Source organism: Typopeltis vanoorti, chromosome 8 (genome assembly GCF_054136105.1).
Source record: "Typopeltis vanoorti isolate ZY-2024b chromosome 8, IOZ_Tvanoo_1.0, whole genome shotgun sequence".
Lineage (NCBI taxonomy): Eukaryota > Metazoa > Arthropoda > Arachnida > Uropygi > Thelyphonidae > Typopeltis > Typopeltis vanoorti.
The window spans coordinates 33631224-33647823 of NC_143556.1; the positions used below are offsets into that span (position 1 = coordinate 33631224).

General features: G+C 36.7%; 1 protein-coding gene and 1 pseudogene across 3 annotated transcripts in view; one reads left to right on the top strand and one right to left on the bottom strand.

Moving 5' to 3' along the window:
- The window catches only part of LOC150103913 (homeobox protein extradenticle-like), a 366269-nt gene that overhangs the window by 322665 nt on the left and 27004 nt on the right, over nt 1-16600 (bottom strand). The window lies entirely within an intron of this gene.
- On the top strand, nt 11315-11434 carry LOC150103914 (5S ribosomal RNA; annotated as a pseudogene).

Here is a 16600-nt window from a genome sequence, read left to right on the forward strand (position 1 = left end):
TTTGCCATGTGACACGGATAGTTAAGAAGTCTTTAGACAATAGACAAGTTTCGTCGCCTGGTGCGAGACCTCCATCCCACTTACTAAAAGCCTCAAGTGGCTTGAGAAATATCCATATTTGATCTCTAAAGAGGTTTCCTAGATTATCTAAATGGCCTATCAATATAGTAGTACTAAACGTGCTATAACCCACATCTCTTGGACGGGATTAATATATATATAAGTTACATGGCATTTCCTTTACATTCCTTACAGTGCTCAACGCTTTGAGCACTGGACTACACAAAAATAATGAATCAAAATTATGCACTGCTCAATTTCATATCAAGATTGTTACTAAAAATATATAAAAAAAAACCTTGAAATATACTTCGACCAAAATAATACTCTAAAGGAAGTCAACATTATAACATTGGCATAATGCACTGACTGACTCAGACCTGCGATCTTTTAGTGCAAGTCAGAGGAAAAGGAGAGCGGGTACAGATATCTAGAAGGAGTACAGCTTTTCTGAGAAAACGAAAAATCACACCCGAAAGGTAAACGTAGGACTGATAAGCCAAAGCGGAAGAAGAAATTCGAGTATAAAACTCCAAGGGGTGGGGACACAGTATACAGGAGAAGCTCCGCTGTAGGTCCTCAAACTGAAATATTCCAGACCCAGAGTAAGAAAGCGGATCATAAATGAAAATAGCGAGAGGGAAAAGTTAAGGCAGAGAACAGTGACAGGACAGCTCCCGTAAGCTGCATTTGGAAACTAAAATCCGTAAAAATAACAATGCACAAGTTTCTGCTCCAAACTTTCAATTCATAGATATCGGCAAGATGTGTTATTAATTAGCATAATGCATTGCACTTCTCTTTCTGAAAGATATCTGGAATATAAAGGCACCGTAGATGGTTACCAATTCCCCTTCTATGCGCGTGTATATACAAGTTTTCACTCTCGTGTCTCAGAAGATCATTTTCGTTCAACTTAATCACGAAGCATTGTTCTATGTCCAACCTCAGGTCTATTTCTTGATGTGCGTTACAGAATCGTTTGATGACTGCTGGTGGAATTGTAAGTCAAACGTATCAGCAATTCATCTTACGACATGTTATAAAATGTTTATCGGAATTCAATAAAGTCATAAAGAGCCATTAGTCTCAATATACTTCATGATCATCTGCTGTAATGTACAATAGAATGTCTACTCAATGTATCTGCCTAGCTTCACTGCAGTTTTTTTTTTTTTTTTTTTAATTCTGTTTCTTGTAACGATATGACTATGAAGATGTTGAAAATTAATGCTAACTGAACCGTCAATCGAAATTGTTATTTTAATGTTACGTACTCAAATAGAAATAATGTACTTATGTAACTTAAACCATACCCACTCAAACAGCCACCAGTCTGCCGAATGCATTAAATATTCACAGAAATTACTTATATTAGGTAGAGAGATGGCTTTATATGTAATTTGTTTATATAAAATTCTAATGAACTAATTCCAAAAAAGCAGGCAGCACAGTTCCAATGTATCATCCCCGATATTCAGGGATCAATCCCTATTTTCCTTCCCAGTTTCACTTTCAATGAATTCCTGCATTGTTATTTTTACTGACCTCTACAAAGTTTATGATAATTATGCATTTCATAATCTAATTCAGCGTAACCAGAAATAATTTGCATCACATGAAACTTTTTTAAATGTGTGAATGATTATATATTTCAATTATTTTTGTTTACTTCTTTCTAAATAAGTAAGAAGAATTGAAATTATGAAATATAACTAGTTATATACGATATTAAATATAATTCAAATGACAGAATAGTTAAAAATCTACAGTGCACTAGAATCGTGGAAAGAACAAGGGTTTGACAGAAGAGGAAGTGTAATACTTAACACAATGAGTTCAAGTTAGATTGCGAATGGATATAAATGCCATTCGTAATTTAACAGACTTTCAGGAGATGCCAATGTAACTGAACAATAAAGTGTCTACATATAAGGCAGAGAAAGAATTAAGTGTGTGTGTGTGTGTTTGTAAGATGCATTACAGTGAAGCAACTTGCAAAAATAGCTCTAGCAATTTTAGTTTAATAGGGACACTGAATAAAAAACAGCACTAAAAGAGGTAGAAGTAGCAATGCATGACCATGAACAGGTGCAGATTTCAATATATGTCAGTAAGTGGAGTGGGGCAGTTGGCCACAGCAGCAAGCAAAGTCAGGGGAAGCAAACAATTTATACAAAACAGCGAAGAAAAATAAAGTAATTAAGCATGCATATAAATAGTATAAATACTGGAAGCGAGAAAGCTTTAAGATAGGTACCATCCGAAACCAGATCACAGTTAGCTGGGCTGATTGGGATTTATTAGAGATAATCGGTTTCTCGAGTTAGAATCAAAGCCTGGATTAATTAAAGTGGGACTGTGCAATTGGATAACTACGATTAGTAACATTTTAAAATTTCTCTGCAAAAGAAGTATTAGAGTAATAAAATCGAACACGTGATCGATGTGTCTATTTAGTATTACAACAATAAGCAGTACATTTGTAATTAAAATGAAAAGCCAAACGGCTAGTTTTCTGGCAACTTATTAGATATTAAAGGGATAAAAATCCTATGTTGTTATATAGCCAGTAAGTGAAACTCAAGATCGAGAACTACGATCTATGAGTTTCAATGCCGAAAAACGGCATTGTAAGATGTATATCGGCGAATATAAGAGAATATCAAGAATAGTGAGGGATCTTGCTCCACCTTTGCTTCGAATTGCCTTCGCCGATAGTTTTTCGGCATTGAAACTCACAGATCGTAGTTCTCGATCTTGAGTTTCACTTACTGGCTATATAACAACATAGGATTTTTATCCCTTTAATAAATAGTACAATTAAATCTTATGAGCACAGTGGATCATGTCTGTGTAATCGCTGGTGTTTTCTGATCGTTTTGGCTATCTTGAGGTGGGATTGGGATAAGTTCCTACAAGAAGGAAAAAGTGCCACCACTTTAAGACAGATTTAACTGTATAAAGATATAAGATAATTTACTGTTATGCGTTTATTTTACTAATTATAAAAATTAGTAGTATTTAAAAATCGCATACATAAAACTTTTTTTTGCCATCACAAATCGTAATATTCATTAATACCACAATCAACATCGAAGTGAAAATGTTCTCAGTAAAAAGAATAATATTGTTTGTAGTCCTACGCTCTTGTAAAGACTTGGTTCGAATTCTGAATAGAAATAGAAAAATATGTCTTTTACTTAAAAACGAGTTAGTTAATCTCATGCAAATTTAATATATTAAATTTTAATATTTTAAAATTTAAAATATTGCAACAGCCGCAACACTTCGCAGGATTTTTTACTCCTGCAAAATGGTCAAATTGGCCGGAGAACACACAATTCAAAGATATAATATTGGCTTCATTGCTTTAGCCGTATTAAAAGCATGCCAAGCTCTATTGCAGGCGCTAAGTTTATGCTAAACCAATTTCATGAACAATGCAGGCCAATGAACTTAATATACGTTAAGGAAAAATGATAACGAGAGTCCTATATTAAAGTAAAAATATGATATACTAAGAGAAGTTGGGGTTATGGTTATTCTAAGGAGAAAAAAAAATTCTTGCTTTGGAGCTTAGGTGTTTTTAATAACATGAATAGATGAAGATCATTTATTTATTATTATTTATTTATTTATTTGGGTGAGAAATAATATCTCCCGTAGAGCGCTTGAGTTTTACTTCAATGATCACGGATTATGTGATTCGAGTAGTGGAAGGTTAATGGATTTTGCCATTGTTTTGGAATGGATTGAGATGAAAGAAATGGGCTGATCATTGCATGATATAGACTGTCTTCATATTAACTGATATATAGTGATTTCTAAGCAAAAGTATAAATTTACAGTAAGGGAAAAAAATCAAGCAAAAGAAAGTTAGCAGTGGCGCAGTTCCCGATAACTGCATTTAATTAACATTTAAAAAAATTCTGGCAGCATTTAAAAACATGCTACAAGGATACCACAACAAACCAGAAGTAATTTTCTTTTTATTCAATGTTAACAAAGAATATATATATATATATATATTATTCTTTTGGGCAAATTATTTTCCCTTTTAAGCACACCAATTTTACAAGTATTTTGCCAAAACTTCAGATGTTCAAAATTTACTTTTACAGTTATTTTTAGTTGAATGACATTATTTTAGTTTACATATGACTTATACATTTCGGAATATATCACAAGTGAGATCCAATCTCATCGACACCACACCCATACAAAAATAATTTATTCAACAACCGGAAATTCAAAACAGGATCTACTGCTTATGCATTTCTTAATGAAGCATCTTTTATGAATATTCAGACTACAGCTACCCGCAGCATAATATGATGGAGAAAATGCAAATCCTTTTGCAATATATTGAAAAAGAGACAGACGCGCCATAAAATTTAAAAAATAATAAAAGCAGTTACACACTAGCGAAGTAATATCTGGACTCTAGGGAAATATCAATCGAAAACAGACGTAATTAGTCATTCATAAATTTACTTGAATTTCTATTTTTATAAAAGACAAAGTTCATGGTCGATACACTTTCAGATGATACCGAAGCAAGTCTTGGGCCATTTCGAAATTAACCAGGATCAGAAGACTCATAGAAAACTTATAAGATTAGAATAATAAGTACAATATTTCCTTCCCTGATATTAATAATCAAATTATGATTATATTTTAAGTGTAGATTTAACTGCAGCGCAAACAAGTTCGCACCGATTGCCAGTGCACATATTTTCATGCAATACTATTACAAGTAGCTTTCTCGTATACAGGGCAACTCACCTTTTTATTATTATTAGCGAAATGCCGCAGGCTAAGAGAACTACTGCAGCAAAATGAGATATTCATCCTTATTATCAACTACCAGGAAGACACGTAAAATAACATTCTAACATGAATACTAAATGTCAGAGAACATTTTCATGAAAATAACAAAACAAGACAAACCTTATACATGTCCTAAAGCCGCTTAATTGATTTTTATGAAATCCTGTAAAGAAATTATTCTCAGAGAAATTGATCTCATCTTGTATCCTCCTCTAGATCTCTTGCTCTCTGTGGTAATCCAAACTGAAGAACTCTCTATCAACTTTGCATCCTGATGGCCAGTCCAGTTCCACTTTTAGTGTTCGGGCAAATAGTAATCAACAATATTTTGCGACCAGCCTAATGTCTGAATTTTTTTACCTTATGTGCTTTTTCAAAAAAAATTCCCAAATATATTTCTCACTATTGCTCGTTGGCAAACTTGCTCACAATGTTTTTTTTTTTTTTTCGTCGAAAAACCGAAATTTGGGCACCGTATTTTAATATAGGCAAAACAACAGATCCAACAGCTTCATTTTAAGAGATGAGTATATCATCCTTAGAATGGCCAAACTCGAGTAATTATTCCATGCTTTGGTTACTCAGGTTTGTATTTCAAAGTCTTATCTATTGTTGAAGGATGTTATTTATCCCAGAAAGATATACTCTGGGACATATTCAATCTTGATACTCAAACATAATTGGAAATTAAACGTTGGTTAAGAATGAACAGTAGTTTACTTATAATTCACTAAAAAAATTGTTAGTGACATTCATACATATATTAGCATTGAAATTGCGAAGCGGCTCATATCAAGCATCGGCTTTGGAATTTATGAAATTATATATCCAAACTACGGGACTCCTCCCCCTAGACCTCCGGTGCCCAACCCCCGCCCCACGAGTTCCGGACCGACAGGCTGGTTTTCTTTTAATTCTGATGATTCGAATTTCGAAGATTGGAAAAGGGGTTCCCCCCCCCCCCCGAGTTCCAGACTGGTAAGCCAGTTCTCCTTGAATTCTGATGACGCGAATTTCGAAGACTCGAAAGGGGGGGGGGTTTCTTCTCCCCTACGGCGCCCAACCCTCCGAGTTCCAGCTGATAGGTCGGTTCTCCCCTGAGTTTCAAAACGTTTCAAATAACTGGAAAAAAACATGACACAAAAAGGCTTATCATTTTATATATATATAGGGTAGATTTAACTAACTGCGAGTGAAGATTTGCATTTGTAAGTTCAATGATGACCATAATGAAATGAGCTCTGTACAGAAATAGTAAACAAGATTATGATGGAATGAGTAGAATGAGTTTCCATTTTACAGGTCTAGTTTTAACTTGAACAACTTTAAGTCCACCTTCAAGTCACAGTTAAGCCGAAAGATTCCAATCAGGTATGGTTAGCTGTGATTGTTTTTAGGTGAGGGATGAATTTCAACCCCGGGTGTGAGACTACCACCACCATAATGTAATTTGAAAAAGTTACTATGTTTGCTCTCCTGGAGCAGCGATTTCGAATTGCCTGAAAATAAATAAAAATATATAAATTTGATATAAAATCCTCGGTTCATTTTGTTTGAAAAAGGTCCCAGGAAAAAAGTTCGACCAGGATCAATTCAGGATGTCTTTGATTATCTTGCAAAAAAATTATTATCTGTGGCTATAAATTTTCTGATCTATGTTTTGGTCCAGTTGAAGGAGGAATATTAAGACCACTCACCAAAGTGGTCTCATTTAAAAAAAAAAAAAAAAAAAAAGCGCAGTGAGAGGAAAAGTAAAGAGAATAAAGTATACTGTTCTGCATTATTTGAAATTCTGCACCTACTTCCAAAAATAAAACGATGGTTTATCATTATTCGTGTATTCACATGAGATCTACATAGGGAACTCCAAGTTCAGATTTCATATATTAGAGCAGACAAATCTACACTCAAACTGTTAGAATATTTGCAGGCCTTGTTGGCTGAGTGGTTAGCATCTACACTTCAACCAACAGTCTGCGGGTTCGAATCCTGCATGGGTATGAGCGTTTGGTGATCTTTAGGTGAAGAAGGAATTTCATTCCGCGGTGTGAGACCGCAACCGCCCCACCTTATTGAAAGCCTCAAGTGACTCGAAAAGCTTTTTGGTCTCGAGAGCAAAGATTTCGGATTATGCGAAAATAAATAAAAATACAAATATATAAATTTGATTTTAAAAACAGACAAAAAATTCTTAACTCATTCGCAGTATTAATGTACTATAGGTTTACAACCTTTCATGGGTGGAGTCAAATTTAAAAAAAAAAAAAAAAAAGCTTTGTAAAAATAACCTCCCACTTCCCTGTTACAATTTTCGTAGATATCTTTTTAATGGATCAGACCCAATCCCAATTATAGGCACGGAAAACTCACTCACTGCTTCACAATAATTAATGACCAGGCAGGTCCCTATCACGCTACACATCTGATTTATTTCCCTGGCATGCCAACAAAGCTACTAGAAAGACTAAACACACGTTCACGCTAATATGCAGGGAAATCAGTTTAATCGTAATTTATTAAAAGAGAGATGGATCCCTTGCTTGACACGTAACGGGGAGCTGTGTGTACCTGCCCTCACCTAAGGTGCTAGGTATTTATTAAGGACTCGTCAGAGGACGTTATACTGTCCATCGGAAAGTACATCACGTTCTTTTAATGTCACACAGACCAGCAAATTATTTTCAAATGTTCCAGTAAAAAGGTGTTTTAATAGCAATAACCTAATAGACAAATAGTAATACACTCAAAAATACTGTCCACTCTTTGATATACATCAATCCCGCATGAGAGCTGTGAAACAAAACCAGATCAGCGCCATATCTGGACAAGCGGCCAAGAAGAAAGGAACCTTTTTATGTTTTATTGAAAAACTGAAGATTGTATTCCTTAGGGAAAAAACTGTGTGGGAAAGATTGTTCAAAGAGCATACAGGTAGAATATATGAAAGATGAGGACAGGAAGTTGGCCAACAGCTGCTCGTGTTTATAGGTTTGAGAGAAAGCAGAGGATTGGTGGCAGCCAGCTAGGCAGAACAGGGCTCATGAAAATACCCGTGGAAATGGCACAATTGCATCAACAATTATCCAAAATGTCGTTTTCTGGCCAGCATTAAGCAATGGAAGCGTTTTTGGTACACGGCCCAATACGTGCGAACAATATTCTAAGGTAGGTTGGATTTGTATACCGTTATGTGTTGCATAGGCGAGGACCTTTTGAGTGGAAAAGCACAGTGAGTGAGTGAGTGTGTGTGTGTGCGCGCGCGCGCGCGCAGAGGCAGCTATGGATGCGATGTGCTTATGCCAGGATACCAGAGAAGTAGATCAGTCCAAGAAGAAAGCTAATCTTGAGTGAGATCTGGATATTATCAAAAGGTAAAGTATGACCTTTCTTGCACGAATAAGGCAGGGTTGTGGAAGAGCTTGTAACTTGGGATATGGGCATCGAAAGGTTTGTCAAATTAAAAAAACAAAAAAAAAGATAATGATGTGATCATTTGCAAAACTGCGGATATGATTTGATATTAGTGATAGGTAATTTATGGACATAATTCATCAAAGTGCACGTTTAAAAGTACAAAGACCTGGAAGTAATCTGGCATTAGTAAGGAAATCCGAAGAAAAATCCAACTTGCACGTCACACTGAGTTTCTAGCAATGAAATAGAAAAAGGCAGATGGTAGACCACAAGACAGTAATTTTGTAAGTAGGCCTTTGATGCTAGACCTAATCAAATCCATTCAAAATATCTAGTGAACAAGCGAGTTTCGTAAAACCTTTCCAAAAACTAGGTCCATATATGGGCAATGTTGCCAAGGAATCTATGGTGGACCAAGAGTTTCGGAATCAATATTGGTAGTCACTAATAACTGGTGGACTTTTTCGGTAGCAAAGTAGTTGGTTATTGACTTTCTCCATTACAACTGGGATGTGTGCGATGGGATAACCAGAACGCTGGTTTTATTACATTTTTTCGAGAATGGTAGGGTAGACGGCAGAAGAATATGCAAGATTATAAAGAGGATATAGTTGGGTGTTAGTTCAATAGTACAACTTTTAAGCAAAACTGGGAAGTGGATATCAGCACCAGAAAATTTGTTAGTATCTAAGCTATTCAGGATTTTTTTGATGTCATTTTAACGAAGCATGCAGTCTTGGTAATGATGGAAATGCTTTGTCCTGATTAGCAATGTAGGAGTTAGAGGAAAAAGAATAATGCCAGGAGACTAGCGTAAACTTTGGGTGATGTTACAATGATATCGAAATATGAGACATGGAAACATGGATACCCAATGACCTTTTTGAAGGGACCAGAAGGTTCGACTGCCATTCGAGCAGGAGGATACTTTTGTTGCACTAGGCGCTTTCAAAGACGGATTGGCTGATTATTTTTTTTATATTTTTTTACAGCTACTGCATGCTGCCTTGTATACTGAATAGGATGCTGGAATTTTGATTTCAAGCCACTTATGTGCAATTCTTTTCTTGAGCTATTTTTACATTTGTGGAAAATCAAGGTTTGGATGATTTGCGCTTTTTGGTAGAAGGGAGAACGAAGGTCTCTGTTCCAATAAGAATCATTTCAATTATTCAGTCAGAGCAGGTGTATGGGTCCAAAGTGCAAAAACAGCAGCCAGTCCAAGGAAAGAAATAGAAATCATGCAGGTCATCCCATATGGCACTATTATAGCACCAAATAGGATGTATACAGGAGTAACTGAATAAAGACATTCTGAAAGAAAGGAGATTTAGATGGTCTGATTTACTAAGAGAAGAGCTGACATTCACAATGTATTTATTGAGAGAAGTGGTTAAGAAGAGATTAAGGGTGTTGGGAGAGTGGAGAGAATTACTGGGTATTCTTTACAGCAGATTTCAGTGTTTCTGCCAGCTTCAATGGCAGAACTGGAGAAGGAAAGCCATTCTGTATTGTGAACGTTGAAGTCATCAAGAAAGATAAGCCTCAATATTTGAACCGTAGATGATCCAGCTCTTTATACAGTCGAAAAGCCAGGAGTGGCCATCAGAATTTGGAGAGCAACAGAGACAGTAAATGAAAGCAATGGAATGGGGCAAGGAAATTTTAAGCCATAGAAGATCGTAAAGAGGAGACTCCAGGCTTATTCTCTGGCACACTTCACAAATATAGTTTCACACTCTTGTGACGAAAAGATTCTTGACACTGTAGTTAAGAAAGTTGAGGCACATAACATACGTTAAGGCTAGTTGAGGTTCTGTTAAGAGTAGGAGATCGGTTTAGACAGGTAGATCTAGCACTTTAAGATCGGTAATCTACAGGGTAATTATTTTCTTCTACGCTACATTACTTCAGTAATTAACAAAATGGATTGGAAGAGCATCTGTTCACTTTGGTTGAGTGGATAGCATTTCCATTTTCAAACTACGCGGTATTAGAATCCCACTGTAATATAGATATCTGTGAACGTCTTTAGGAGGTAAACGATTTTTTCCCTCCGATAAGACCACCACCACTACCTTGCTTACCAGAAGAAAAAAGTGGCTTGAAAAAGTTGTGTGTGGTTTCCGGATTAATTTTTTACTCACCTATGGTACTAATATCCTATAGGTTTCTAACATTTTTGGATGTAGAACTGAAAAGAACGCACTTTAGGGAAACTAGAACTGTGTCCGGGAAACTAGAACTGTGTCCGGGAAAGAAGAGAACTGATTTCAAAATAAGTGTTATGATAGGATGCCATGTTGCAGGCCTATTTATTCGGCAAATTAGTGACAAATTGGGCCATCCCAGGTCAACAATTAGTGATATCATACTGAGATGGAAGCGCAGGGAGTTAACTGCAAGTGCTTCCAGCAATGGACGACCAACCACACTGACAGAACTTAACCATAGGGTAACACGAAGGATACTATGTAAAAACCGCCATTCGTTTGCCGACAGGTGAATGCCGAGTTCCGGGAATAGACCGGAATACAAATCTGCACAAAAACATTCAGAACCGAGGACCACAACATAGGTTTCCATGGTAGTACAGCAATTTGCAAACCCCACATTACCTGAATCAACGTGCAGAGTCGTCTTCAGTAGACGACTCTGCATGTTGGTTCAGGTAATGTGGTTCAGTGCAAAAAGCGAGTACAGTGGAAGCTTGGAACACTGCTATGGAGAGACGAATCACGCTGTATCCTCTGTCGAGCAGATGGAGGTGTGAGTGTGGTGAATACCAGGCGAACATCTCTTACAAAAGTGCGTAACCCCAACTATGAAATTCAGAGGTGGCAGTGTGATAGTATGGTCCTGTTTTTCCTAGTTTGTCCTCGGACCTATGTTTGTGGTGCCACGAACACTGGACTCCGAGATATATCTCACCATTCTGGACAATGCAATGCTTCCTACTTTGTGGCGCTTCAACAGAAGCGACCATTGTCTCTTTCAGTACGACAATGTCAGCAGCCACATCGGTTTGAAAGCACCAGTTCTCGTTTGATCACTGAAGTTAAGCAAACCTGAGCCCAGTTAGTACTTGGTAGGGTGCCCACCTTGGAAAAACTGGGTGCTGCTGGCTTTATTTCTTTGCCAGCAAAGGTTGGTCGATTGGTAGAGCCTCTGCTACTAATGGCTCAGTTAAGTAAGTTTGAGCGCGGTTAGTAGTTGGAAGGGGGACAATCGTTCGATGCTGTCGGCACACTCTCCCTCGATGAGTCTTTGGACTCCCTGGAGGTGTCAAAATAATAATAATAATAATAATAATAATAATGCACCGTGTCATAAGGCTGCTGCTGCAACCTTATGGCACGGTTGGTGGACATGAACGTCACATTTGAGTAGCCTCAACAGAGGCTTGATTTCAACCCTATTGAATATCTGTTGGATGAACTGGAGATCCGGACTGCAACAATCCGTAGGATTGCTGCAGTCATCACAGCTAAAGGAGGTCCTGCGTCTTATTGAGGTTGGCGCCATGGCTGTTTTCCTCACATTGACTTCTTTCTAAGCAGTGTATAAGTCATTAAAAAAAAGTTAAAAATATATTTTGCTATGTTGGGACTGGGGAGAATTCCCTATAAGGGTAGAATTTAAAGATTTTCATTCCTGATATACCATATCCTAGAGATGACTTACTACAAAATCATGCATTTTACATAGTCAACAACCAATAAAAAAGTTTTGTAAATATACCCTTGGTATTCATACGACGTTTAATATATTTTAGAATATCTCTGCAAGAAGTCAAAAATGATTTTCAGAAAGCATTCAGGAGGAGGATGGACAATGCTTGTACGGTGCTACAGGTGATCCATCCATATTGCGATAAGATAATGTCACACGACCCCTCCCCAATCTACTTTTGCTCTAGTTTGCTTCCCGTGACTTCTGGCTATTCTCCGAATGAAATAACTATGGAAACACTAAATGGTGTAGGCAGCTAGCAGAATTTTACGTTCCCAGGTTCAAGCAACATAAGAGGAAGCGATCTGCTAAACAGAAATACTTATGATGTATTCTATGGAATTATGTGGCGTATACTTTATCTTAATATGCAACTTACTGATTAAAAACATTTTCCATATCTAGTTCTTAAACTGTTGTTACTTTTTACAATATAAATAGGCGTGTCGAACTATAAATGATTAATGTGATAGAGAATCATTCGTTGAAACTATCTAGGGTACACTTGTCTTAATTGCATCTCCTCGATAAAAGCTTGAACATTTCTGTGCGATACGCAACTTGTCAACAGCTGACCGGATCAAAAAAGTTAATAGCTGTGAACAGTCGACCCTGAGGAAGATAGTGATGTCCTTATCAGTCAGACATTACCTTCCTGTCTACGAGTGACATCAACGACGTGCATTTTGTTAGTGAAAAGCCCAGTGGCGCCTACAGATTACATTATGACACTTTCTGCATATTGACATAGTATTCACACTGATAGCGGAGGCCTCTTCGTGATTTTTTTTAGATGTTTAACTTTACACAGCCCCGCGAAAAGCTTTAAATCAGCAGTCATATACGGCTCGACAGGAAGGCAACACTTTCTTAACGTTATCCTTTTTTTTTTTTTTTTTTTTGTGGGTGGACTTTAGTTTTGACGTCACATTCACAGAACGTTTCCGCCCAACTAGACATTCAGAGAAAGCATAAAAACACACTCACTATGTGTCATGGTACCTCGGTACGAGACAGTAATTTAATAGTGGTTTAACAGGAAGACATTTACAAGATTTCATCAATTTGTTCAGTCCCAGCAATAGACAACGTTTACTACAGAATTGTACATCAATTTTACACTCGAAAAAAAATTATTGCATTGTATATTTTAATAATTTATTAGAGCTCTTCCATTAATTTAGTAAACCTATTTTTGATTGTATTCTCTCCCTCACCAGGTTCTCTTACAAACTACGGCGTGTAATGCGACCTTATTGCCTGTAGTCGAAAAGATCTCCCCTCCCCACCTCATTCCAAAATCTTTGCGTACTTTTGGAATAAGCTTTAGTAGGTCCAGTAAAGACCAACACACACACACACACACACACACACACACACACACACAGGAAATTTAGCTAATAAAATGCACACGTGAAGTTCATTTCGCTTACCTCTCATCAGCAGTTTCTCATTACAATGTTAGCTAGTTTCATATGATCATTTCTCTCCTACAAGCTAAGGTTTTACCCGGCACAAAATAGACAAACTCGCCGGGGATTACATGCATTTAACTGACCATGCATATTTTGGCCTTGGTTGTCTAATCGTAACGTTAACTAATCGACTAATGGTGTAACTTACAATTTAAACATACACACACCAGTTCAAAAGATCCTATAATGCGCAAGAAGGGGGAGGTCTTGCAAACTCTATACTAAAGAGTGTAGTTTTAAATTGTTTCGAGTTATTACAAATTGGATATTATAAAATCGTGCCTTAAGAAGGAGATATCTAGTTAAGAACTACAACGTGCTAGTTTCCTGAAAGTCCATTACAAATTTAAGATGTTAATGACTCCAAAACCAACAATGTAAAAGATACAAAGAAATATTCTCTGGAATTGTTGACTTCAGCGATGTAAAATGCAGAACAAACGAATAGTGAATACAACGCATACTTTTACAGTAACATGGCAAAGGTCACCAGTGGAGTGTTCTGCTAGCCACGCCCATAGGCAGGGTCTCGAGGGAAGGACAAAAATTCTACACTAAACGAGGGGTGGAAAGAAAATGCTGCTATTCTACAACGAGGAACCCAGCACGGTCCCATTACCATCTTTAACTCCCAGCAGGTGATGGCGCCTGGGGTAGGACCTCCTAAGGTCAAGTGACGATGGACACTAACGTCAACAGAAAGAGAAACGTGGAAGAAAAGCAGAGAGTGGTTATAACAACGATAGGCATCATTATTAGCGGACACAGTAGTAGCCAAATAAATCTTTTTCGTCTTTTTTTTTTAATGCAGCATATCAATGAAATGACTCATTGAATACCAAACACGTCCTTGGGACACGACACCTCCCTATACCATTTCCAATAAGTAAACCAGCATAACACGAATATTTATTTTGGTTGGAATCTATCACACAAACAACATACCCGAGTTTCTTTTTAGTAGTAGAAACAACCGTTTACGACACATACCAATAAAACTAACACTGAAGAAAAATGAATTTTGAAATAAAAATAAAATGTTAATTCAAAACAGGCTTCTCGGCTCGACTAAAGTAGTTAAATGTGGTTAGTGTGGGTAGGATAGAATTTGCTTTTCCTGGAATACTTCACAGTAGTTTATGAACACCACCATTGCATATGTTAAAATTATAGTAATTATGTCGTTGATCGTAGAATTATAAAATCATTTATGCAAATGGTATAAGTTATTCGATGGGATGATGCACGCAGTGGCGAACACACGGAGAGAAAGGGTCTGACTCTCCACCCAGAGGCTTTGCAAGGTGATGGCAGGTTCATTACCAAAATAAGATGGAACTGCATTCTCGTGTGTGCTATTTGATGGGGGAAATTAAAATTGTATATTTTAAAACACACTCCTGTGACTAATGCGTGCTTAACAAAAATTGTTCTGGTTCGACCTTGGAAAATTAAAAGAAAAAAATGCGTTGTTACAGTATACCACAATTGTTCATCATACTTAGCAGTGAACATCAAATCATTAAATGAAATTCAATTAATACTAACTTGCACATGCCAAACATTCCCCGCTTAAGAAAATTCTGTGTGCGCCCCTAGGGCTGATACAGGCCAAGAGATAGAATCCTTTGGCCTGTATGAATCCTTTAAGTTTATCAATAATAGACCTGTGAGCTAACAAAAGTAGGGTTTCTCATTAGTACATGCAACACAATGTTCATATATTTCAGGCATAAAAATTGCGGCCAGTCGTCGCCGCTACAGGCCCCATACGTATACATATTTCGTAAGAAGTTTGAATGGGAGAGTCACAATATTAAGAATTCATTTAATATATAATTTCCAATAAATGAAGTGAAATACAACGTAGTCTCTTTAATCACATTATTGAGAATAAAGTTCAGATGATTATTTAAATAAATAAATAAATAAATAAATATATATATATATATATATAACGTGAACGGGAACGAAGATTTCTGACCTCTGGAAATAAGCATAACATTCTAAAAGTTACTTAACACGGAAAGCTTTGTCCACAGTATTTTAACATGAATTTCCCCTTTCACTTCAAGACCCCATGTTACATGTTTGAAACAGATCATATTTCAGTCTTTACCAGAAATGACCACGCTTCATCTATGGCAGATAAATTTCAGGGTCATGGCCTACTAAGAAATGCCACTGATATCTTATCACTGCCGAGAAAGGCAGTATTTATAAAAAGAGCCAATGTCTATTCCGAAGTTGTCTAAGAGGATTTTTTTTTTTCTTTTGTTTCGATCTAACTACCTTTATTCTCAAGTTTTCCCAATTTCAAGTTAAACACAAAGAATATCTAAAATCAAAAATCCAAGTCGATGGGATTTTTGATTTCATCTCATATGTAATTCTCTTATATTTCCATGATGAAATGTGTGTGTTAAATGCACTCTATTTCCACATATTACATTTGAAATAAGAGTTAAAAAAATAACATTTTATGAAACGTTTCCCCTCACCAAAAAGGTGTGTGGGGGGGAGAAGGTCAACAACCCTAACTTTACTGTTGACAATGAAGAGATGGTAAACAAACGGATGGATAGTGTAGGTGGATGCTCGACAGGGCCATGAAATTTCACGTCCAGAAAACACAAGTTTACCAAGGACAGTGACTTATATCATCATATACTGCGAACTCGAGCTTTGTCCTTAGCAAGTAAGGTCATGCCAAATATTCAGCCGACTTAAGAAACATGAAGGCGAGCATTAATCAGTAAGCACAGAACTATGTACGTTGTCCATTGATAAAACGAAATGATTAATCTTTACATAGAGTAAAAGATAATCGGCTTTTGCTTATTACATAACGTAGTTCGCAAACTTTAATCACAAGTCAATAGTTATTAACCTGTAGTGAATAACAGTACTGAGGAATATTTCATCTTGAATCTAAATTCGTATGCTGTAACTACAGTTTAAGGAAAATTTTTCCCTAATCTACCACCACATTATGATTTGTTTACATTATAAGTTCTTGCCCCCCCCCGCGAATAGCTTGATCTCGGATATCAAGCTATTTACGATTGAAGAGATAGCATTTTTTC